The 25,939-nt window shown below is 46.8% G+C and overlaps 1 protein-coding gene and 1 pseudogene across 7 annotated transcripts in view; both read right to left on the minus strand.

Annotated features, from left to right (window-relative positions):
* Positions 1–25,939, minus strand: part of LOC147420409 (phosphate transporter PHO1-like) — a 106,915-nt gene that overhangs the window by 16,145 nt on the left and 64,831 nt on the right. The window lies entirely within an intron of this gene.
* On the minus strand, positions 23,462–24,735 carry LOC147420410 (uncharacterized; annotated as a pseudogene).

Here is a 25,939-nt window from a genome sequence, read left to right on the forward strand (position 1 = left end):
ACCGTTTTGGTCCTCTTGAGCAGGAGGAGATCCCTACGCCAGCCTCCACCTCCGCTTCTCCCTTGACAGCCGCTCCCCCCCCCCCCCCAGAGTTCCCTCCCTCTGCCTCATCCTCCTCACCTTCTGCTCCCGTCGCCTCTCCACCCCGCCGCTCTACCTCTGTCGCCCCATCTCGACCCTCTTCTCCTCCACTCTCCCTAGCACCCTCTCCTCCTCCTGCTCCAGTTCCTCAGTCAGCTCAGGCGACTGGTCCCACTCCGGCCGCTAGGAGATCTCTTGGCAATGCCTTTGCCACGAGTCGCCTAGCGCGAGAGGGTCAGCCCTTCTTGCGGCCCCCTCTGCAGATTCAGACATCCTCCCTTGCAGCCATCCCTCGTGGGCTGACGAGCATTGACATCAAACGCCGCTGGGACTTCTTCGACTACGGGTTCACTCGTTTTCTCGGTGACTCCGCAACAGACCATGAGGCAGCCTGTTTCAGGGTCCATGTTTTGTTCCTCGCCGCTAGGGGGACAGAGGCCCTGGACTCAGCAATTGGTTTCTCCTTCCCCTTCTGTGGTAGGACCGAGACAGAGTGGTCCCTTGACTCAGTGGTGGGATGGTTGCATGAACAGGTCTTAGAGTTCTCTCACCACATTGGAGAACTTGGAGTTACAGATATGCTGCAGACTCTGTGGCCATTGGCCAAGTTTGCGGTGACACCCCTAGACTCAGCAGGATGTAGGCACATTGTTGTGTACTTCTTTGCTGATACGCAGTGTTTGCCTTGCTATGTATACATTCGTGAGGACTCCTGGACAGAGGAGCTTGCGTTACGTACGGCTCGCTTTGCTTGGGCTTGGGCTAGGCACTCACTGCAGTCACACCTATCTAGAGGACGCTCGAATGCGGATTACTCCCCATCCAAGTCTGCCTCGAAGATAGCCCGTCTTGCTGCTGTGGCAGTATCTGTTCTCTCTCGCTCCCCATGAGGATGGTCTCATGGAACGTGCAGGGACTAGGTGGGCCCCAGTTTCAGCGACAGCGGGACCGATTGCGTTAGGAGCTTCAGCGTTGTCTTGTGGGAGGAGAGATTGATCTCCTTATGCTTCAGGAGCACCATCTGTGTGAGAGCCGCATTCGGCGTTGTGGTCAGATTTTGCATGGACGGTATGATACCTTTTGGTCAGCTGCTTTTGGACCTGGAGGCATCCAGGGAGAGGTATGTATGACTATTGCGGACTCATTGCAGCAGGCCATTGTAGGCAGAGGGATTATTGTGCCAGGCAGGGCTCAGAGGATTACTATGCAGGTTCAGGGTGGCCTTGTGGGCTTCCTGAACATCTATGCGCCCAATGTGGCGAGTGCTCGTGCAGAGTTTTGGTCACAGATTGTTCAGTCTTTGCCGCAGGCCGATCATTGCTGTATAGGAGGGGACTTCAACATGTTGGAGGACCCTTCTGACAGGATTGGTGGCAGCCATGCTATTGTGCATGGAGTCGAGTTGGCAGCTTGGGAGAGGTTTTGTATGACTTTGAGGGTCTCGGATACATGGTAGCACTCAGGTTTTGTGAGGCCCCCAGACAGTCTTGCCTTCTCTAGATCGGACCGCAGAGTGGGAGGAGTGAATCTATCGCGGATAGATCGCTTCTACACTAGTGACCACTTCAGTGACTTGGGGGGTTCAGTGGGCATCCTGGCAGGGACTTCCTTCTCGGACCATGCACCAGTGATCCTCACAGTGGCAGACAGGCAAAGGAGTGGGAGCACGATGCTCCGCATCCCAAAGAGGGTCTTGTTGGACTCAGCACTCAGAGAGAGGGTAGAGGCTCTCTGGACAGAGGGTATGGACAAACAGGATTCACATGCAGACAGAGTGGCCTCAGGCCTAGCTCAGCTTAGCCACTTTTTTTTTCAGGAGTCTCTGGCTCGCCGGGCTGCAGTGAGAGACGGAGCAACGTCTCAGACGGGGCATTGCTTCACTGCAGAGGATGCAGGAGCAACATCCAGAGAGTCCATGGTTGGAGGAGCAGTTACAGCAAGCTCGACAGGAGCTTGCTAGCACAGAGGAGAGGCGTCATGAGTTTGCCTTCCACCGACAGGCATCTCAGTGGACTCAGGTGGGTGACAGAGTGACTGGTGCTTTTTTTGAGACAGTGGGGCCTCGGCATTCGCATGCCAAGGTCAGTCAGTTGAGGAGGCCCGATGGGTCAGTTGCTTGTGAGCCCGAGGATATGCATGCAATCGCTACTGACTTTTACCGTGAGTTACTGTCAGTTGAGCCTCAGTCAGAGCGGCAGGATGCATGCAGGGAGTAGGTTTGGGCACAGATGCCATGTCTTGTGACAGAGGAGATACACCAGAGGCTAGAGATGCCACTTCAGCTTGAGGAGCTACACACAGCTCTGAGGGCCCTCCCTTGTGGTAGCTGTCCAGGTGAGGATGGGTTGACTCCCAGCTTTTTCTTGGAGTACTGGGACCTGCTTGGCCTAGATCTTTGTAGTGCTTTTCAATACATTTTGCACACAGAAGTGATGCCTGACAGCATGAGTGAGGGCCTGATCTTCCTCATTCCCAAGGAGGGTGGCTCCTTGGATGAGATTCAACAGTGGCGCCCCATCACCATCCTCAACTCAGTCTACAAAATTATTTCCAAGGCTCTGAGTTTGAGGATTCAACCACTTTTAGAGAGCCTTATACATTGGACTCAGACAGGTTTTGTCAAGGGACGCAGTATCCTTGACAACATCTTCACTTTTTGGGAGGCTTCTGCCCTAGCACGGCTCCGTGGTGAGGACCTTGTGATTCTTCTTCTCGATTTTGAGAAGGCCTACGACCGAGTTGACTGGGACTTTCTAGAGGGCACTCTTCGCAGGATGGGCTTCTCAGATGCTTGGATCAGAGGGGTGTCAGCTTTGTACGGGCAGGCTCACAGTCAAGTGCTTTTGGCAAGGGGGAGAGGTGAGCGCTTCATGCTCACACGCTCAGTCAGACAGGGCTGTCCTCTTGCCCCCTTTCTCTTTCTGTTCTATGCGGAGGCGATGAGCAGATTTTTGGTGTCACAGCAGGTTGGTCTTCGGGGCTTAGCACTCCCTATTCGGGGAGAGGAGCTACTGGACGCTGAGTTTGCCGATGACTCAGCCTTGTACTTAGATGGCCAGGAGGCCAATTTTCACAGATATGAGCAGGCTCTGGAGACCTTCTATTGTGCATCGGGCGCACTGATCAACTGGAGAAAGACAGTGGCTTTCTCGGTTGGTAGTGCTCCTATGCCAGATTGGATGCCAGGAGAGGGTTTCAGGTGGATTCCCCCAGGGACTGCAGTTCGATACTTGGGTTATCAGGTTGGTTTGGACTTCTCTCCCGAGCAACAGATTGCTCCTCTTCTCCTGTCCATCAGGAGAAAGCTGTTACATTGGAGCTTAGAACGTCTGTCGCTGGCTAGTAGAGTAGTAGTTGCCAACCAGGTGTTGTTGGCGACTATGTGGTACATCACCTCCTGTTGGATCTTCTCGAGTTCTTGTATCAGCCAGGTAGAGAGGCTGATTAGGAACTTCCTCTCGTCAGGACGTGACACTCAGATGGCCCGAGCCAAGGTGGCTTGGTCGGTCATCACACTTCCTTGTTCTCAGGGAGGGCTTGGGATCATTGATCCAGCACAGCAGAGCAGAGCCCTTCTAGGGAAGTTCATAGTCAGAGGACTTCTTCCAGGTGAGGAGCCCTGAAAGGAGTTCTTGTTGCAGAGGCTTCGTGCCAGGGTGCCTCAATCAAGAGGCCCTTGGCAACCTTCGACCAGATGGATCTTTACAGAGATGCGCCGAGTTGGTTTGAGCAGGAGACTGGAGGACCGTTTCGCTGTGAGTTTGCTTCGTTCTTGGGAGCTCCTACGGCGTGGCCTGGAGCAGCGACAGCCGATGTGCACGGAGGAGCGCCTACGACAGCCCCTCGTCTGAAACCCCATGGTTAGCACTCAGAGAGGCCACTTGGTTGGTAGTCGACCTCATGTTTCCTGGGGTCCCATGGCAGCAGGTCCAACGCGCTCTCTAGGTGACTGGCTAGAGTTCACAGGTTTGTCAGAGGAGGTACAGGGTTTCCAGCTGCATGGCATGAGAGGGGTGCAGAGCATGTGTCAGGACATCTCAGAGTCAGTTCCAGCTGAGTGGCTCACGCCTCTCGAACCAGTAGCACCCCGGTGGATGGGAGCCTTCACACAACTGGAGGTTCTCATTTCAGTCAAGGCCTGCTCAGAGACTGTCCCAGCCCTGTTCTTTGAGCTTCAGGGTAGGGGACGATTACAGCGAGTTGCAGTAGAGGCCCCGCAGGTAGCAGAGCGCTGTTTTCAGAGGATCCGAGTTGTGGGCATCTGTGGGAGGACTTGCGTCATAGACCCTGACCCAGCGGCTCTTGAGACTGGACACTGGAGGCTTTGGGCTTGGGAGTGCTGTCCACTGGCACAAGTATAGTGGGATCCTGGGGAGTGGCTATGGAGGGACCCCTTCTCTTTTGCAGACCACCCAGGAGTCCCCTTCTTTCAGTACACTGTTCGGCTTGGACGGCATATACTAGCAGCACAGAGAGAGGCCCTCCCCGCTGCAGCACGTCATTGGAAGGAGGAGGGTCTCACAATCGAGTTCTTGGCAAACTTTTGGGAGAGGTTGTGGGACTCCAGACAGCAGAGGCGAGTCACCTTGTTTCGGTGGCTGGTCGCACATAGAGCCACAGCAGTAGGGAGCTGGCTAGTGCATAGTGGTCTCTCGGCCACATGTGCAGCTTGTGACCATTTGGTGGAGAGTCAGCGTCACTGTCTTTGGGACTGTCCCTCGGTCCAGCAGGTGTGGCTACGAGTTCTTTGGCTGATGCCTGCTCTCTCGACAGCTAGACAGTACACTTGGGGAGCAGCGGCTTGGTCCACCCTCACGGGCCCGGCACTTCAAATTGAGCTATCTTCCACCAACAAATGATAGTGATGCAAGGGGGACGTCCTACACTCCAGCCTGCTACTACAGAGCTTACTCCACAAGTGTGGTGCAGTGAGAGAGAGGAGTGTTGGGAGCTCATCAATGGCCTTTGGTTCATCTGGCGAGCCCGCTGTTTCCGCATCTTTGAGGCTCGCCCTGTGCCACCAGCAGAGACTGTTCGTGACTTTTGGCTAGAGCTGATCCATACTCTCAGAGGACAGCTTGAGGGACTACAAGGCAGCTCCGACCGCATGCGGGAGCGCCGCGAGGCTTTCCTTCGACTCTGGCGCCCTGGGCCTTTCTACACCATAGTCCAGGGGGTGCTCAGATGGCACTACTGCCCACCTGTGTGGCTCTTCCCTCCTCCCATCTCTTGATTTAGCCTCATTGTATATATGCTGTTTTTTCATTGGGAGAGTCTCCCCATCATGCTTGTTGTAGCCCTCTCTTGCAGAGGTGGTTGTAGCCCTTTGGGCAGTTTTCATTAACAAATAGAATAATCTTTTTCTCGGAAAAAAAAAAACATGGCGAGTTCTGCGTGCCAGCAAAGAAGTGAACTACAATGTGTCTACATCCTACTGCGTCTGGAGGTGTCACAGAAAACTTGGCCAACGGCCATAGAGTCTGAAACATGTGTGTAACCCCTAGGTCTCCCATGTGATGAGAGAACTCTAGGGCCTGTGTCTACAGCCACTGCAACACTGAGTCTATAGTCCAATCAGCCTGGTCCTTGCCGCATAGGAGAAAAGAGAAGCCAACCGCCGAGTCCAAGGTCTCTATCCCCCTAGCTGCAAGGAACAGTACATGAACTCTAAGGTAGGTTGCATCAAGGTCTGGTGAGGGGTTGCCAAGAAACCGTGTAAAGTCGTAGGCATACAAATCCCAAAGACAACGAATGTCGAAGCTCGTCAGACCATGAGGAACTGCTGCAAAGGGAGATGTCTGCACTAGAAGAGGCGGTCGCAAGAAAGGCTGTCCCTCTCTCTCCAAGTGACTCGTGGCAAAGTGCTGCCAAGAGATCTCCTAGCAGCCGAGAAAGGCCCTGCCCCCTGGGACGGCTGCGGGACTAGTGCGGGAGGAGATGAGGAAGCAGGGGGGGAAGGGGGGTGAGGGGGATCGGCAAAGGTAGGAGGGCGATATGGAGAGGCAGAGGGAACAGGAGGGAGGGGGGGGGGGGGGGGGGGGGGGGGGGGGGGGGGGGGGGGGGGGGGGGGGGGGGTGGTGGGGTGGGGGTGGGGGGGGCTGAAGAGAGAGGGAACTCGGAGGGAGGAGGGGTTGTCGAGGGTGAGGCTGAGATGGAGGCTAGAGCAAGGACCTCGTCCTGCTGAAGAGAGTCGAAATGGTTCCTCGTGGGACCCACTACTGCTGGGCAGGAGCCTGGGGACCACTCTGAGTGCCAGACTGGCGTGGTGGCCCACACCGACGTCGACCACGAACCTGCTGCCAGCCCTCCTTTGCTTGAGCCCTAGGCTCGAAGGGTGGCTCTGTTTGCGTACTCTGTGACTCTGCCTGCTCCTGCTGGCCAGCTCTTGAGGGTTGGGGCTGGGCCTGTGGTGTAGGTTGGGGTCTCCTCCGTGGACAGGCCTTCGCAAGATAGCCCATCTGTCGACAAATGAAACACTGATTCGGGAGGCCCGAATACTCCATGCTCCGCTGGAACCAATTACCGCTCAGCCGAGGTAGTAGGATGACCTTCGGGAGAGTGTAGGTGTCCCGAACCAGAACACGTACTGTGGGGATGCTGGCCGCCTTGGCAGCTACGGAGGCTGTCGTGCTTGGTGTCTCAAGGACAATCCCAATCACTAAGCCTATCCTGGAAAGGAGCGGAAGGTACTCCCACCTCGGGCCAGGGAAGCAGACTGAGATGGGTAGGTCTGCCTCCTCGACAAGAACGTCGGTAGCTAGGTCGAGACCGTGGCGCTACTATCGAAAATGTGCTCGAACTGCACAAATGGCCAGGGGGCTCATCGCAATGACCTTGGACGCCATCTTGGGAGTCTCAAACTCTATCTAGTAGTAGCCACTTCCGAGAAGCTGAACATTGAGAATCTTGCCCACCTCTGCGAGAAGGTGGACCTGAAGGAGATCGCGCACTTTCCCTCTGCTAGGTTTGGTACCGAGAATCTTGCAAATAACAGAGGTGGCCTGGAGGCGCGCCACCTCTACCTCTGAAGCCTTTTACCCATTCCCACCCACCCCTTGGAAAGCATTGCGATGAATTTCATCTTTGATCCCCCAAGGACTCAAATCGGGCATGATGGCATTTGGACATTCATTGACAGATTAAGTAAACAGGTCCACTTCATTCCGGTAAAGAAGACAGCTAAGTCCGATCATTTCGCAAAACTGTTTTGTCTCACAGATTTTCCGAGTTTATGGCATGCCTGAGTCCATTGCTTTGGAAAGAGTTCCCCGGTTTTCTAGGTTGTTTTGGAGGGCAATCAAGGAGAACATTGGCACATGGTTGTAGTGCTCTTCCTCGTTCCACTCGCAAACAAATGGGCAATGTAAGAGAGATTGGTTAAAGTCTTATATTTTGGATCACAAGACTTAATGGAAAAAGTATTTTCCCTTGGTGGAGTTTTTCTACAAGAACACACACGGAAGGCGCCATTTTAAGTATTCGACGGTGCTAAGAAGGTTCCTAAATTTCTAAGCACCAAAGACAAGATTTGTTTGGAGCAGATTTTTGAAAAAGTCTAGAAGGCATGGAAGGCCATCTAGCAGTTCAGAGGAGAGCTCGTCCTCTTTTGACAATGACCAAACCAACAAGAAAACCAAGGAGTTCAAGGAAGGGAGTCAAGACGTCACGTTTGAGACGTTTTTACACTACCAAGACACCCATCGAGCCCTTGAGTTTGTACAACAGATTGACGTCGCCTTCTCTGGAGGGCGGTCCTTAGAACAATCTAAGGTGTGAAAGGCGACATCTTACTTGAAAGGAACTGTATCGACATGGTGGTCCACTTTGTTGTTACGCAGAGAAGCGACTGCGACGTGATTAAAATTCTTTTTTTCACATAACTTGGATATTAGATGAATATGCAAGAAATGACATCACGACTTGGCATCACTTGAAAATGACTCAGAAAGATACATAGGATGACTACTACCAGAGGTTTTGGGATACTTGTTTGCCAGTGTCTTTGTTTCGGAAGATTACTTTGAAAGACTAGATTGAGCGGTTTTGCTATGGTTTTCTAAAGAGATTCAAGACTATGCTTTAAACCAGAAGTCTGACTCCATTCAGAGATTTATGGGACATGACTAAGCAACGATTTGAAATGCATGCCAGCTCATTGACTTATGCGACGAGCAGGATAGTATCCACCTCAAAAAGGCAAGAGTCTGCCCGCCGTGAAGAGAATGAATCAAAGAAACCAGATGACAGCTCATCACCGGATTCTGGAGAATCAGAGGGTTGCGACGAACTAAGGGAACTAGATGCAAGTTCATCAAAGGATTCCAGAGAAAGAGGAATCAGATGATAGTGCGTCTTAGAATTCGATGATTGACTCTGACGTGCCAATGGATAGGGGAAGCGAAAGACGCTACCCGCAGGTCCCAAGGCACAAGGAAAGAAAGGAAAAAGGGAATCGGCTAGTACATCAGAAAACTCCCCAAACTAGGAAAAGATTTTTGAAGCCGACTAGTACACGGACGACTTGGACACTACTTTTGCCAAGGTCCACGAGGCTTTAGAGAAATCTCAAGAGCGACATAAGAAGGCAGCAGATCGACATTAACGAGACTTGAAATTAAAGGAAGACGATTGGGTGCTCTTACGTTTTGAGAAGGCACGCCTAAGGAAACGAAAGGGAAAGGAGCGGCTTTTTTCAAAGCTTAGCATGAGGTATTATGGCCCTTTCCAGATTAAAGAAAAGATAAATGATGTCTCCTTCTCGATTCAAGCTGCCCGATACTTGGAAGATTCACAATGCATTCCATGTGAGTCTCTTAAAACCTTATAAAGGTGATGTGCCAGTTGATGGGGAGCATGATGAGCAACTTGAAGTGGAAGAGAGCGAGGAGATACTCATTCCTGAACAGATTTTGGCACACAAGGAAAGAAAGATGAAAGGTAAATTGATTCGACGGTTCTTGGTTAAATCCAAGATCTATCCGGCATTAGATGCGAAGTGGATGGAGAAGGAGGACCTAGCAAATACTCCTCAGATTTTGGAACTTTACCTTGAAGCATTCGGTTTAGCATCGTCTATTCTGATAGATCCCCAAAATCAACAAGGTTGAATCTGGTGCAGAGGGATTGCACAAGAGGGGAGTCACTCCGCTCCTTTGTCAACAGATTACCTCGATTGAATAAGGTCATTGATGTCCCCTTTGGGTTTCAGGGATAATGTTGGGCTAACAATATTCTCTTGTATGACTTTATGAGACGGAATTTCCGAAATTGAATATCATTCATTTGTACTCACTCATTTGACGTGTTTGAGTGCAAAAACTGAAAGACGAAATGACTGCAGCATTTCAGTCTCATAAATCTCTATGGACAAGGATTACTTAATCCGGCATCAATGAGGTCCAGGATGGATCTAGATGGGGTTACTAAATACGTTGTTGGCAGTCGTGGTCTGAGATTTGGAATGAATTTTTTTGTGATTGATTTGTCATGTGATGTCGTGTGATGTCCTGTGATGTGATTGTTGTCTTTGTACAAGTGCTAGATGTGTTGTGTCTAGTGCGTCAGTACTTAGAGTCAGTGTCTACTGAGTTGGTTTATGGCCTCTATTTGTTTTGCAAGCGTAATCGAGGGCGATTACAATTCTTTCAAGAGGGGGGTTTGTCACAAACTGATGACTTGGCATCACCCTGCAGACAGCCCTTGCTGACATAGACAGAACTATACGGACAGGCTAACGTGGCAGAGTGCCACATGGCAGCAATACAGAATTCCGCAGTTCGTGCTGACTTGCTGACGTGGTTCCTCTTTTCGCACTGACATGCTGATGTGACAGCTGTACGGATTTCCGCAATTTGCGTTGCTGCTTTTATTGGCAGATTTTTGACCAGTTTGGGACTTTATTGCTTTTGAGTTTGAAGCTTTTGGGGCTCGGCTTTTGGCATCCCTTATAATGTTTATAAGTGACCCAAGGGGGCTCACTTCTCAGAGCATCTGGACGCAGTGTCTGAGAGCGATCACCCGCGGGAGTTGTACTTTCCTCAAAGATTAATATAAAAAGAAATATCGAAAGGGACGCCAGTCTTTGGAGCCAATACCTCTAGGCACAAAACTCCGTCGGGCTGTGTTGACTCACTCTTTCTTTCTATTAAAGTTTAGTGATTATGAAGTTTCTCTTCGTGTAATGCTATTGATTTCTCGCTTGGAGTGTCCAAGCCGGTTACACAAGGGGCTTTGCAGGTGAGCTAGTAACATGCGCAGTGAGTGAGCCTGAGATAGGGAGAGATCACGAGGTAACTGTAGGTGGTGTGTGGGAAATAGTCGATGTGGCAAGAGTGAAGACGAGAGAAGTAGGTAGGGAGCATGTGAGGGAGATGCCGCAGGTGTAACATGAAGAACTGGATCAAGAGTGGCAGAACTGAACACTGGCACAGTAGAACTAGGAGCACCTGTAGAAGGAGAGCATCACGGAATATTCGTCATTCTAGTCTCGCTCTTTTAAGAACTCTGTCATGTCTTTCACCACTTTGGCCATGTTCTTCTTCTTCTTCTTTAGTGGTTTATCTACAGTACTTCCAAGAGATTTTCTCTTCGTGTTTGAATTCACCCATTGCATATCCTCATCCATGTCTACAAGGACAACATGGATATTGTTGCCCCACGCCAACACGGGGGCTACAAAACGTTGAAAGCTCAATTGATCGGATTGCACCTATGCTCTAAATCTTTTTTCCCTCGATTATAGTGATGTATAAAATATCCGATAAAACCCACAAGGTAAGTGTGTATCAGGCAATAGAGGCCATCTTCCTTGGACTCTTTGGCATCCCTGAAAAGAAAGTAATATTTGAAGACTGTCAAAGGCGTTTTATTCCTCGCATAGTCGGAGTGATCAGCTTGAAACAATTCTTGACATGCTTGAATGATAGCATCTTTACAAAACCCGGAGTATATCTGTATAGCCAGCTTCAAAGATGGAAAGTCGTCCCCAACACATGACCAATCCGTGTCGCAGTAAGCCTCTGACCCCATACCTTTGGAGAAAGATTTAAAAGCTCACGAATCATAGTGATAGGGACATCAGACGTTGAATCTGTATCAACCAATGCTGCTAGACCAAGTCTTTGCAACTGATCATGAGAAAGTATGTCGCGAAGAGACGGATTAGGTGACTGCCACAAGTGAAAATTTAAAGAGAGTTTTCCCTGACTTTTGGTTTTTGCAAACCTATAGATCTCATGGATAAACAACTAATTATTGCTCTTCTTTTTACCTTTGGGATCTTCTTCTTGGGCGTTGGAAGAGCCTGATTCTGAGCTCAATCCGAATCCGAATCGTGTGCAAACGCTCTGTAACATTCGTCAGTAGGTGCACTCGAAGTCATATATGTGTGCCATGGCTACTATGGTTGGATTCTTTTTCATCAGCATAACTAATATGCCTTTCAATAAGGGTAGGCCTCTTCCTGAAGGCTTCCCTACAAGACTGTCTGCTTCTACCTACCATAGTGACACAGTGACAAATCCGCTACAGCTCTGGTATGCTAGACACACTAGCAGATCAATGTACAGGAGACGACATAGACCACAAAAGCTTAGACAAAGCACACTCACAGATACTGTCCAAATTCCACAACACCATACATAGAAAGCTTTGTAGCAGTAGATGTCAAAATCCAACAATAGTATAGATAGGGAGCTTTTGAGATCCTGTACAAGTGCTCTTGAGAAGAATAGAGGAGAACGCTAATAATCTGAAGATGCCAAAGAAGTTATACCCTGAAGACGCTAGAGAACTGGTACCGATCGAGAGGGTGATGCATTGAAGACGTTGACTCTGGAGAACTTGGCGAGGGGGGGGAGGGGTGGGTAGGGGCAACGGGGTGTGGGTAGGGGAGAGGGGTAGAGACGGTAGAGACGAGGGTGAGAGGGGGTGGGTAGAGAGAAGAGGTAGAGAAGGTAGGGACAAGGGTGGGTAGGGGCAAGAGGGGAGTAAGTAGGGGCGAGGGTGTGAGAGGGATGGTGGGTAGGCGCGAGAGGTAGAGAAGGGAACGAGAGGTGAGAGGGGTGGTAGGGGCCAGGGGTGTGAGATGGTGGGCATGGGTGAGAGGTAGAGAGGGTAGTGGCAAGGGATGAGAGCGATGGGTAGGATAATAATAAATCTTGCTTGTTTTTTTCTTCTCTTTTTTCTTTCTTAAAGGAGAAAAACAAAGAAACGCTCAAGTGATCCATAGTTATCAAAAATTGTGCAAACAAAGCCTCCCTGTGTGATGAAGCCTATGTTAACCACTTCAAGACTTCAAGACTTCAAATAAATAAGCTTTCTTGCCCTTGCAAGAAATTCCTCATGCAGATTTGCAATAGGAGGATTTGCATTCGTTAATTATTGGTTTACCAGGAGCAAACTTTTGCAAAATCTATGCTCGACTCTGCCCGCTGACTCTTCGAAATGGGCTCTTGTTATCTCGTGTGAGAGGGTAGACTGAGCTAGAAAGCATATGAATATTCAAAACATTCAGCCACATATGCACAATGAGCAATCTTTCACAATCATGTCATCTTATTGATTGTAATCTAGTAGCCCACACTCCAAGGCATCAACCCTTTCTGTGTGCAAGTATGTCACAAGCGTCATTTCAAATTATCTCGTGGGAGTGTGCATTACCAATGTTCTAACCCACTGTGTGGGTCCACCTTAACTTGTGCCTACTCATCGATGATGATACTAAGGTGTACTATTCTATCCATCTTCGTTTACAAAAAGGAAAACACATTTGTAATATTTAAGACTAATAGAAAAAGGATACAGGTTATTTTGTATTGGGTTGTGACAGCCCACCGTCTCTTATTCAGTTGTTGTCAGTCGAAAAGCTTCTTCATATCGTTTAGGATCTCAAGGTAAGCCTGCATGAATTTTCCATCCACCCACTTGGCGTCGACTATGGGTAAATCTTTGAACTTCAATAGAAATTTTTGTGCCACAAAGCCGCTTCCTGTAGTTCGATCCTTATGAAAGAGGATTTGTTCGGGCTCAATGATTTGCTTTGTGTCTTCAGCTTCTAGGGGATCCTTTGTAATGGGCTCCTTTGGTATCAGTCTCATGTAAGGCTTTAATAATCTTGCATGAAATGCATTATGTATCTTTCAATGACTTGGGAGTTCTAGCTTTTAGCATACTTCATTGATTCTCTTGATGACCTTGAAAGGTCCAAAATACCTTTTTGACAGCTTTGGAAAAGACTTTGTTTGCCTTAAACTTTGCTTTAACATGTTCTTATCAAACTTTAGTAAGACATGTTGTCCTCCTTTGAAAACCAAACGCCTTCGTCGCTTATCTGTTTGCTTCCTTTGTCGTTCTTAGGCGGCTTTGATAGTGGCTCGGGCTGTCTTCCGCAAAAATTGTCTTTGGTACGGATAATAGGTGGAGGTATTATTCTTCCCTGCATTATTTCGTTTGGAGCCTTCCTTGTGGAGGAGTGACTAGTGTTGTTGTGGGCAAACTCCAATAGAGGTAGATACTTTTCCCACTGTGACTTTTGCTCGCTAATATAAGCTTTCAACATATGTGCTCCAACTCCCATGTCTGAGCATGGTCTATAAGTTCCCTAAGATTAGAGCAAGAGTAATGATTTAGAGCACTACGAAGTTCAAAATGCAAACCTCCCTAAAACTTTCTTAATTTTTTGCATTGCCAGTCTTCTTGAAATGTTGAGACTTTCAAAAGTAGTTCCCAAAATCTCTTGGTGTACTCTCCCAAAGATTCATTCTTCCTTTGCCACAAGCGCTCCCACTCCATCTTCACATCCCTCTTGAAATGGATAGGAAGAAATTGGGTGTCACAAGACGAGCACGGCACCACGTGCCAATAGAAAAGAACAGACTGAACAAACTTTTAGCACTTCAATAACAATTGAACTGAAAGAGAGAGACAGCACGCAACACGGAGTGGCGGGATTCCACCCAAGAGAGTATTGGCCCCAAACCTTGGCGCCCCTTTCGGTATTTCTTTATATTGCATCAACACAGTACAAGCCGGTACTCCAGACTTTGCACCTTCTCCAGAAAGCATGCTAGAGAATGAGCCCTTAGGACATATTTAAAGGCCCTTGGCCTATGAAAAGCAGTTACAGTGAAAAGCCTTCAAAACTCAAAAGCTTCTGGTCCAAAAGCAATGCCAAAAAGCTGCCAACGTAATTTACGGAAACCCGTACAACCTGCCACATCATCAGCCAGCGCAAAATGCGAAAATCCGTACAACCTACCACGTCATCAACAAGCGTTATTTAAGAAAATCTGCCACGTCATCAGCAGCTACACAATATTCTTATGTGTGTGTGTGTGTGTGGGTCCTGCTTTATTTCCTTTATGTCACTCCGATGGGGCCCCATAAGTTGGTAGGACTTCTTCTTCTGTTACTTGTTCTTCTTAGGGTTTAGGCCCCTCGGCCGGCATCTGTTAGTTGGCTCCACTCTTTAGGCTTTGACATGCAGCAATTTGTGACATCTCCCCTTCTTGAGAGAGAGTAATCGTCCGCTATTACAGCATATCTGCAAAACAACTCCAGTTAGCTCAAAAATTTCCAAGGGACATTCAGTTTGCTCTTTTTTGTTAAGGAGTTAGCTTCTCCTTTCGTCCAAATTGAAACTCTTGATATTCCGGCGTAGTAAAATTAGCCATCACACCCAAACCGTACTGATCTTCCACGGGTATCTTGATGCACTAAAATTACATACCCAGGCAATCTCATCCAATTAGGAATAATCAGTAGTTGGCACATCACAATGCAACACAAATGCTTCCATATGCATGTTACAAGACATATAAACATAAAGCCGTCGATGAACACTCCCCCTGCAAATAACCATCCAGGTCCAAGCCATGAGTTGTTCAACGACTCCCTCATCACTCCTCCCGCACATAACCTAAAAAGGTCCGCCCATGAGATATATAGGCCTTTTACAACCAAACCCCCCCCAGACCACAGCCTGCGTCGTTTGGAGGTGTTGAGTGTAGCCACTGCTCAGACTTCTTAATACTCCCCCGTAAATAACCATGCAGGTCCAGGCCATGAGTACACTTTTCAATCATTCAATACTTCCCCTACAAATGAACACAAGGGTTCGGGCCATGAGTAAGAACAAGCTTTCTCTAACATCATTTCTCACCCTCCACCCAGGAGTAAAATCACCAATCATTGAAACCAGTATTTCAAATCGGCACCAAGACAGGTTCAGAACATATACCATCCAATTCAAACAAATTTCAAACAAAGTTTCAAACAATACTTTCTCAAACAAAGTTCAAAAGTATCTAACTATAAAACAACTAGAGAGTTCATTCAGGGTTTTGTTCTGACAACCGTACTTTGAGGACGACTGGCTTGCCCTTCTGCATCACGATGATGGTTCGGTTCCAAACCTGGAGAGTCGCATCATTCTTGTCATGCCAAGGCATGCCTAATAGAACGTCACAGGTCATCTCGGCCACCGTTCGGCTTCGACAAAGGTTTGCGCAGGCCATTTTCGACTACGTGGTCTCGACGGGTGCAGATCCGACTGCAAATTTGGGGTTTTCGGCCTACGACTGCAGGTGCTGAGGATATCGACACTCCCGGAGTGTTGATTTGTGGCTGTCTACACATCGAAGGACGGCTCACAGTTCTTGGAGGCATGTCACATACGACACGGGCGCATCTACACACAGACTGTAGGCGACATCCACTAGTTCATCAGGTAGCTTGTGTTTGCTGCTTGATATTCCAGATTTCATCCTGACTTTGCAGGTACTTCCACATGGGATGTATTGTCAGAGATGATGTATGTCTGTTGAGGGTTTGCTGGCTGTGAGTCACGCAGCAAACAACCGCAGCAGCGGTTACAGCATACAGTGGGAAATTTGTGGATGTATGACTTTGTGGGAAGTCTATGTACTATCAGATTTACTACAGCCTTTGTTGAGGGTCGAGTGAGGTTTTATTGAGCTGGGGGATTCTCGAATGTTGAGATCCTTTCAGTGATACAGGTCTTGGAGCGATCCCTCGAGCACCCTTAGATAGGTAGCTAGGATGTATTGACTGTGAGTTAGACAGTTGGGATTGCATCTTTGCTTTACTGCCGTTGAGGCATTGTCGCAATCTATGCTTATAGGACAGTGACAGGACTGTTAGGAAATAAGACGTAGCTAAATAGATAATTGAGTAGATTACTTAATGGAGAGAGACAGATTTATATACACGAGATTATAGAGTAGAGAGAGAGAGAGAGTACACACGATATACGTGGTTCACCCAATGTGGGCTACGTCCACGGGAAAGCAGCCACTCAATGGCTTTAGTACTTCAAAACAAGAAGTAGTTTACAAAGGGATTATACCCTTAATGGAGCTCCCGCCTTGCTTCACTCTCACCACCTCACACTCACCTTGTTGCATCAACTTCACACTATGAAATGTGTGTAGAAATGGCCTCCTTTTATAGGCCAAAAGGGCTGCCCTCTCTTATGAGAGACAGCCATGTGTAGCCGCCCTTGTGCGAATAAGTCCAAATCAGACCCTCCAATCCGCCCATGTGTGGCCGCCCTTGAGAAGACAAGTCCGCTTTTGAATTCGGCCACCGGCCATTGACTTCCGACCACCGGCCGTCGGCCATTGACTACCGGCCACCGGCCAACCGATCGGTTGTTTTCCGACCACTTTCCGGCCACCGGCCGGCCATAATATTCCGGCGAAAAAGTTACCCCTGATTCTTGTCCGTGAAAATTTTGGTTTCCGGTGAGTGATTTTCCTTCACGCACGATGGCTTCTCCTCATAATGGGGGCCTTACAAATGTGCGCTTTTACCACAAAAAATTACAAGGGTAAATCAGGCTCCATACTTAACAAGGACAGTGAGAGACAGTACAGGTGCAAGACAGGTTTACTCGCAGCTTACAGTGTCAGAGAGACAGTGTTTTTTGAGCTGTTTTTTGAGCTGTTTTTTGTACACCAGAGTCATTTTACAAAGGAGACTCTGCCAAAAATTCTGCAGAATCTGAAGCTTTCTTGGTTCATTTGACAGGTTGATATTGGTTCAGAGGTCAGTTTACAGGGGAAACTCTGCCGAATTTTTCCCAGAAAAGTAAACTACTATGAAGCGTAGCTATGGCTGGATCACAGGACACTGCTCTTTACAATATCAAGAAGCTCGATGGAACCAATTTCCCATTGTGGAAGAAGCAGATTTGGCACGTGTTGGTACAAAAGAAGTAGATAAAACCTATAAAGCTCAAGGGGATAAAACCAGAAGATATGGACGAAGATGAATGGAGCGAAATGGATGAATTGACACTTTCTACCATTATGCTGACTTTGGCAGAAAGCGTTTACTTCAATGTAGCAGACGAGATGTCGGCTTATCAAGCATGGTTAAAGCTGAGTGATCTTTATGAGAAGCAGAGTGCAGCTTCACAGGTATACTGGCTTAAGAAGCTTGTTGACTTGAAGATGAAAGAAGGGACACCTATGTCCAATCATCTGAATGAATTCAACACAATCTACAGTCAGTTGTCAGCTCAAGGTGTCAAGTTTGATGAACCTGTTAGAGCTATGTTCCTGTTGATCACATTGCCGGAAAGTTGGGACACTTTTCGCACAGCTTTGAGTAATTCTGCACCTCCACATGGTTTGAACATAGCAGGTGTAGAAGGAAGTCTGCTTACTGAAGAAACCAATAGAAAGACAATGGACAAAGGCAAAGGAACAGCCTTAGTTGTCAGGGGAAGGACCAAAGAAAAGTACAAAGGTGGAAAGAGGAATCAGTCTCGTAGCAAGTCCCGCAGTGCTAAAGGCAAGAGTGACATAGAATGCTACCATTGTGGCAAGAAGGGTCACATGAAAAGAGACTGCAGAGAATGGAAAGCAGAAAAAGGCAAAGAGAAAGCTGAAGACCATGGTGAGAAGAACAAGTCCTCAGTGAAGATTCAAGAAATAAATGTGACAAACACTGTTGCAGAGGATGACAGTCTAGTGTCAGGAGACATCTACTTCTTGAAGAATACAATGGACTCAGCTCTTCTTACAGCATCTGATGGAAATGCACTGAGTGACTGGATTATAAACTCAAGGGCATCACTTCATGTGTCTCCAAACAAGGAGTGGTTTACCTCTTATGTGACCACTAAAGATCATGTTCGGCTAGGCAATGGGCAGACATGTGAGATCTTAGGTGTTGGAGATGTTCAATTGAAGTTTCAGAATGGCTCTTCTTTCACGTTGAAGAATGTGAGACATGTTCCCGCAATTACAAAGAGCTTGATCAGCACAGGTTTACTTGATGATGCTGGCTACACTTTTGGACTAAACATGTGGAAGATATCCAAGGGTTCTATGACAGTAGCACATGGAGTAAAGTCTGGAGGACTTTACATGATTTATGTATCAAATGTCTCTAAAAATGTAATCAATGTAACCGAGCAGCCGAACGTTTCTTTGTGGCATAGCTGGTTAGGACATATGTCCAAGAAGGGAATGGAAATCTTGTCTCGTTCTGGTTATTTGCCTGGCTTTTCATTTAATGATTTTGAATTCTGTGAACATTGTCTATATGGTAAGCAAACACAGTAGCCACATAAGCATAGAAGCAGTAGAAGAGATACACAGTTGGCACTTGTTCATAGTGATTTGTGTGGACCTATGCCTAACCTATCTCTAGGGGGAGCTTCTTACTTTATGACATTTATAGATGATTACTCGAGGAAAGTATGGGTTTACTTTCTCAAGCACAAGGATGAAGCGTTTAGTGTTTTCACAACGTTTGTGACACTTGTGGAGAATCAGAGTGACAAGAAGCTTAAATGCTTACGCACTAACAATGGTGGAGAGTATGTTTCAAAGGCCTTTCAGGACTTTTGTGAGTCAAAAGGTATAAAACGTGAACTTATTGCTCCTTACAATCCTCCTCAAAATGGTGTTGCTGAGAGGATGAATAGGACCATACAAGAGAAGGTCAGAAGTATGTTGTCTAATGCACAGCTGCCAAATGGGTTTTGGGCTGAAGCTGTATCAACAGCTGTTCATCTTGTAAATAGATCTCCTAGCAAGGTTTTGCAGAAGGATTCAGTGCCAGAGATGGTATGGTCAGGCAAAATGCCCTCATACAAGCATCTCAGAGTCTTTGGCTGTGAGGCATATACTCACGTTCCATAGGAATTTAGGAACAAACTTGAGCCAAAGAGTAGAAAGTGCATCTTTCTAGGCTATGGTAATTCTGGTGAGATGGGGTACAGACTTTGGGATCCCGAATCCAGAAAGGTTGTCCGCAGCAATGATGTTCACTTTAATGAATCCAAATATCATTCTAAACCAGAGAGGGTTGAGGAGATTAGAAGAGTTGTCTTCCAAGAAGATGGACCTGCACGTGCAAGACAAAATGTCTGGGCTCAAGAGGAGCAAGGACAGGATAGAGTGGAACCACAGGTTGTGGCAGAGCCTGAGCCACCTATTGTGCGTAGATCTGGACGTGTCACGCGACCTCCTGATAGGTTTGTTCCATCTATGAACTATGTCATGTTGACTGATTGCAATGAGCCTTCATGTTACAAGGAAGCAGTGCAAATGAAGGACTCCGGGAATTGGCAATTGGCCATGCAGTCAGAGATGACAGCTCTGCATAAAAACCAGACATGGAAGCTAGTTAAATTACCACAGGGCAAAAAGGCTCTACCTTGTAAATGGGTTTACAGGTATAAGATCACCGCTCATGATAATCAGCCAAAGTACAAAGCAAGGCTTGTTGCCAAGGGCTTTAAGCAAGAACAAGGCATTGACTTTGATGAAGTCTTCTCTCCGGTGGTCAAGATGACTACATTGAGATGCTTTCTTGCAATGGTTGCCATATTAGATTTGGTGTTGCACCAAATGGATGTCAAGACAGCGTTCTTGCATGGTGATTTAGATGTGGAAATTTACATGCAGCAGCCAGAAGGGTTTGTTGAGAAAGGCAAGGAAGATTGGGTATGCCAGCTGTTAAAGAGTCTTTATGGCTTAAAACAATCACCGAGGGCATGGTACCATAAATTCCACAAGTTTATGCTTTCTCAAGGCTACAAACGTAGTGAGTTCGATCACTGTCTATATACAAAGAAGGCTAAGGATGGTAGTTGGCTGATCCTTATTTTGTATGTCGATGACATGTTGATTGCTGGCAAGCACTTGGAAGAAATTTCAGCTTTGAAGTCAAAGATGGCAAAATCGTTTGACATGAAAGACATGGGTGAGGCAAGTCATATACTTGGTATGCGAATTGAGAGAGACAGATCAAAGAAGTTGATTTGGTTATCTCAAACAGAGTATATTGACAAGGTTTTGCAACGTTTCAATATGGAGAAGGGAAAGGCATTGAGTGTTCCATTGCCACCATATGTGAAACTTAGCAAACAAGATTGTCCTGTGTCTAAGGAAGAACAGGCTGAAATGGATAAGATTCCATATGCGTCTGCAGTGGGTAGTTTGATGTATGCAATGATTGCTACTCGCCCAGACATTGCATTTGCAATGGGAGTAGTAAGTCGATACATGTCAAACCCAGGCAAGAAACATTGGGAGGCAGTGAAAGGAATATTGAGATACCTGAAAGCTACAAAGAGTATGCGTATATGCTATGGGAGTCAGGAGCTAAGTGTAAAGGGTTTTACAGACTCAGATTATGCAGGTGACTTAGACAACCGAAGGTCTACGTCAAGGTATGTCTTTACATTGGCTGGTGGCACAGTATCATGGCGTTCTAGATTACAAGATTGTGTTACTCAGTCTACTACAGAGGCTGAATATGTTGCAACATCAGAGGCATGCAAAGAATCAATTTGGCTTAATCGACTAGTAACAGATTTGGGAATCAAAGAAGAGATGCCTGTGTTATATTGTGATAGTCAAAGTGCTATACAATTGGCCCGCAATCCAGTTTATCACTCAAAGACAAAGCATGTGGATGTGAAGTATCATTTCATCAGGGAAATGCTCGAGGATAAGCAACTTCATCTTGTCAAAGTTCACACCACAGAAAATCCTGCTGATCTACTTACAAAAGGACTTTCCTCAGAGAGCTTTGTGCATTTTCGCAAGCAGTTAGGTGTAGGGTAGTACATCACTTCTCTACATCTCTTGTATATTAGCTTGTATAGTAGCTTCTCTCACACTTAAAACACATTGGACTTTAAGTGGGAGGTTGTTGGGGTATAAAGCCCAATGTGGTCGCCCAGGTAAGTGGGCGGGCCGCCAGGTATGTACACATATTCTTTTGTAAAAACCTAATAAGAACTCACTATGCTCTACACATTACAGTAGAGCGAGTTCACCATATCGTCGTGCTCTTCTTCTCGCACTCTCTCTCGCGTCGCACTTCTGCTCGTACTCCTTCACACTTTGCATGTCATTGGCTTCTTCCTTTGACTTGGGACAATCATCCTTGGAGATTTTAACATATGGCTGTAATGGCACACCAAGAGGCTTTGCTTCAGCCATGTTAAATCTGTCCAGGACCTTTTCAATGTACTTTTCTTGGGACAAATACAATAGGCGCTTGTCTCTTTGCCGTGTAACACGCACTCCAAGTATTGCCCCAAGATCTTTCATTGAAAACGCAAATTTCAGCTGCCCTTTAAGAGAATCAACAGTGCTTCTTTTCTTTGCAACTATCAACATATCGTCTACATAGAGCACATTTACGAAAATCCATACGACCTGCCACATCATTAGCCAGCTCAAAACGCGGAAATCCATACAGCCTGCCATGTCATCAACCAGCGCAATTTACGAAAATCTGCCACATCATCATCAGCTACGCAATTTTCTTATGTGTGTGTGTGTGGGTCCTGCTTTATTTCCTTCATGTCACTTGGGGCCCCATCGGACGGGGTCCCCATAAGTTGGTAGGACTTCTTCTTCTGTTACTTGTTCTTCTTAGGGTTTAGGTCCCTCGGCCGGCATCTGTTAGTTGGCTCCATGCTTTAGGCTTTGACACGTCAGCAGTTTGTAACATTGGGGGACAAAATTTCTCCACGATCTTGGAGCAACACTATCATACTCTAATCCCATCCACCAAGTGTGGGCTAGATTGGTCAAATGTAAAGCTGCAACTTAATCTTCTCCTTCTCTTTATACTTCTAATATTTGAAATTGACGAACAAATTTTCAAAGAAGATCAGGATTTTGTGAACCATTATATGTGCTAAACTTGATCTTCTTCTCAAGTTGGGAGAGTGACTTGGCCGCTCCTTGTGTCTTTTTCCATGCCTGGACCTCGAAGTAGAGGAGGATGAACTTGTAACCGAAGAAGAGGGTGAAGAGCATCGACATCTTTTCCTTGGATGAGATTTTCTGTATGTGTCTCCTTGTTGCTTGATGATGACCCATCCGAAGAGGTACTAGATGAATTTGACGAAGAGGATATACTTCGGCTTCGATGGCTTCTCTTCTTTGAGTTAGAGCCTCCACTTTTGCTTCTTCCATTCTCCTTCTTCACGGCTGACAGACTTCGTGATCGGCTCCTTCCCTTAGAATTGTGTTGCTTTGTTGGACGATCTTCCTTTGCTTCGTTAGGCTTGTCGAGTTTGAGAAGTTGTTCTCAAATAGAAGGGTTCTCCTCTTACAATCTTTGAAGAGCTTGTAAGATAGTAGCATTTGTTTCTTCCATTAGTGAACAAAAAGATACTCAAGAAAATGTACACACAAGCAATTATAAGCACTAGTAGCATAGGGGTGACTAAAGCTCTAGTATCAATGTAAGCGCCCCATGCAACGAACAGTGCTTATTCGCGGTTCAATACTTCTCAAACTCGAGAAGTGCAAGAAGCCTAACCTACAATATATGAATCACAACACAACAAAGAGACAAGAGACAGAATGAGGGTTGAAGATCGGCAACCCCCCCCCCGAAGGAAATATGCTCAATCTAAGTACCTTAGGATTGAGCTCGGCTACAATCAACCCGAGAGTTAACTAGTTAAGTAGACTTCCACTCCTAGATCATGCAAGATGTCATGTACACATACATAAAAGCAAACTTGAAGATAAGTACACTTCTCAAATATATGTATAAAGAGAAAATTTAGATGCTACATATGATAGAGAAGAGATCCAACGCCTTGGTTGCTTGTAGGGTTAATAGAAGAGCGCAAAATTGAAGGAGAAAAGCTGAATTCTCAAATTTATAGTTTGGCTGCCTAGAAATAAGCCCACTAGAGAGAGAGAGAGAGAGAGAGAGAGAGAAAAATGAAATGAAATGTTATATTAACGTCTTTAAAAGGCCAATATGACCTATGAGACCAAATTGTTACAAAATTGTGAATCTGATACCATGTCTGGGTACAAAAAGACTAGAACAAAAATACCACTACTACTACTAGAATCCATCCTCATCTGCACTCTGGATGTTGAGAGAGTATGGTTCGAATCCTCTGTTGTAGTCTCCGTCGATGCTGTGTAGCCCCTCTCCTCAATCGTGGCCGTCTGGATCTCTGTAGCTCCAATGCTCGATCGATGAGAGTGCCGGTAGTGGTCGAATGAGTGTGGTCAGAGCTCTGCAGTGATGGCTGCTCCTCTGACTGTCCCATATCTAGTGAAAAGAAATCTGTAATTCGTCTCTGGGATTGTCTCTCTCTAGCTCTCCCAAGTAAAGAGAGAGAGAGAGAGAGAGAGAGAGAGAGAGAGAGAGAGGGAAGGTATCTTTTTGCTTACAAGAATGGTGAGGGAAAAATCTTGGAAATTCAAGATGAAAGCTGAAATTTCAAAATTTACAAGTGTGTTTCCCTAAAAACAAGCGCGCGCGCGCGCGCGCGAGAGAGAGAGAGAGAGAGAGAGAGAGAGAGAGAGAGAGAGAGAGAAATGAAATGAAATGAAATGATATATTAACGTCTTCAAAAGGCCAAAATGACCTATGGGACTAAGCCGTTACAACATAGTGAATCTGTTACCATGTCCGGGATCAAAAACTGACAAAATACAATGTGTAGTACAATGAAAGAAGGGGGAAGATATGGTGGAGATCCATCCTCATCTGCACTCTGGACGTCGAGAGAGTATGGCTCGAATCCTCTTTTGTAGTCTCTGTCGACATTGTGTAGCTTCTCTCCTCAATCACGGGCGTCTAGATCTCCCTAGCTCCAATGCTCGGTCTATGAGAATGCCAGTAGCAATAGTATGAGTGCAGGCAGAGCTCTGCAATGGTGTCTGCTCCTCTGGGGGTCCAATATCTAGTCTAAAGAAATCTGTAATCTGTCTCTGGGACTGTCTCTCTCCAGCTCTCCTCAATAAAGTGTCTCTGTGCCTGTGTAACTCAAGTAGATACAGTCCAAGACATCTCTAATCCTCATAGCTCATGACCCTAGAAAGAGGCCCAAAACCCTCTCTGAATAGACAATGAAAACGGCCTCGTATCTCATAGTACATTGTGCAATGACATATGTAATGTAACTATGTCTCTGGCTCTAGATGACATAAGCGGCATATTCTGCTATCTGCTGATATCCCTTTGAATCTGCCAGTCTCATATCTCGAGATGATGTGAGGATGTGCGTATCTGGCCAATGGCACAACGTAAGCCATGAGAAAGATGTGTGTCCATATAGCTAGGTCGAATCACAAACCCATCTCCTGTGAGGTGGAGAAGATGCTCTCTATAGACAGCCATCTTCATGCCCAACTCTTGTACCGGCTCTATCCATGTCCTCCTCGAGTCCAGCTAGATCAGATCCTGGCGAATGACTCTAGTAATCTCCACCCATGTCAGAGACATCAAGGGTGCCTGTAGAGAGTACTGAAAAGGAGGCAGCCTGCCCATGGTGAAGCGATGTGTCTGAAACCATGATGTCGTCTGTGCATACCAGCATGATGTATCCCCTTGAAGAGCTAGCTGTCTAGAGGACTCTAGGGCCAGCCTGGCATATCTGTCTCTTGTAGTATCCCAAAGGCTGTGTACAAAGGAGACTGATCAAGTAAGCGTCTCAATCTCCATGGGGGGAGCAGCTAACTCCGCTCGAATGATATCATGTGGTACGGACGCATTGGCTCTAATCAGCCAAGAGATCATAGATACCAAGGGCCTCTCCATACGTCTCCAACCATCTGGCCTACAAAAGGTCCCCAAACCTACACCCCATATAGCATAGTAGATGCAACCAAAGTATCAAAGAGCCATAGCTTTGTCCTAGGTTCCTGAAACTGAACCTGCGAACACATCCTCTCTAGTCCTCCCAAAGCCGCATAAGCTCTAGTCAGTCTAGTCTCTATTGCTCTTCTCAAAGAAAATCTCGGCCCAGTGAAGACTGCCCCCAGGTAAGTGTTCGCATATGTATACTCCACAATCTCCTGACCATATATGAAAGTAGGTGCTGATTTCCCGATCCACTGTGGTGTGGTGTTAAACACCATAACCTTGGTTTTACCAAGGTTTACACAATCCACTATCCTCTGAAAAACTGTGCAGTGCATCCAAATGTCGCTGCATACCCTCTGGTGAGTCAGATATCAACACAATATCATCAGCATATAGCAACAATGGGATCCACATCCCTGCCAGCTGGGCACCTATGTCACCCTCATTGTCAATGTAATCAGACACCTCATCAACATACATACCAAATAGAGTAGGAGACAGTGGGCAGCCCTGTTTCACCCCAATAGTAGAGTGAACTAAATCAGATACCCCTTTCGGAGTGCGTACATGTCCCATCACTCATCTGTACAAATCCATAATCCCCCATATCAACTCTATGGGCACCCCCATCTCCTGTAGTTTGCGCATCAATCAAGCTCTCGATACCATGTCAAATGCTTTGCAAAACTCCACAAAGCTACAATAAATCCGTCTCCCATGTGACCTGCCATCCTCAATG

The sequence above is a fragment of the Adiantum capillus-veneris genome, chromosome 28 (assembly GCF_014529385.1).
Source record: "Adiantum capillus-veneris isolate H3 chromosome 28, ASM1452938v2, whole genome shotgun sequence".
Lineage (NCBI taxonomy): Eukaryota > Viridiplantae > Streptophyta > Polypodiopsida > Polypodiales > Pteridaceae > Adiantum > Adiantum capillus-veneris.